General features: G+C 37.8%; 1 protein-coding gene across 1 annotated transcript in view; it reads left to right on the forward strand.

The window, feature by feature from the left end:
* CAPN9 (calpain 9) overlaps positions 1 to 543 on the forward strand; it is an 89,015-nt gene that overhangs the window by 24,377 nt on the left and 64,095 nt on the right. The window lies entirely within an intron of this gene.

A 543-nucleotide genomic window follows, 5' to 3' on the forward strand; every position in this document is an offset into this window, starting at 1 on the left:
CCGATTGGTCCAGTGGTGAGAATCTTTGTCTTCGTGACATTGAGCCTCAATCCATATTGGAGGCTGAAGTCCTTGACCCTCTCCAGCAAGCGCTTCAGGTCCTCCTCAGTGTTACTGTGGGTAGTCATATTAATTATACTAATAAATGAAGGAAAGAGTAGTTGTTAAGGATTTCATTTTTTGAGTTTATTAATACTATGGAAAGGACAGTCAAAAGTCAAATCGTGTTTTACAAAGGACCTTTCCACAAGTGCAGAGAGCGAGGATGTCACATTATAGACTAACGGGCACCTGACTCAGTTGCTTCATATGCATATGAAACTTGTATAATGAATAAGGAAGAACAAAAGAGAATTGATGGCTTTGGATGGTCTTATTGGTGAAGACTACTTTATATCTTGTGGACTGCCACAAGAACAAAAATCCATGAAGTGAAGCCAGGCAGTTCCTTAGATGCAAGTATGGTGAAAGATTTGGTTTGCGATTGATTGAGTTAGATTATGATTGTTTAAGAAATTATAATTCACTGGAAGAAAAAAAAAA

Source organism: Elephantulus edwardii, unplaced genomic scaffold (genome assembly GCF_000299155.1).
Source record: "Elephantulus edwardii isolate Elephantulus edwardi_28Jun2011 unplaced genomic scaffold, EleEdw1.0 scaffold00146, whole genome shotgun sequence".
Classification (NCBI taxonomy): Eukaryota; Metazoa; Chordata; class Mammalia; order Macroscelidea; family Macroscelididae; genus Elephantulus; species Elephantulus edwardii.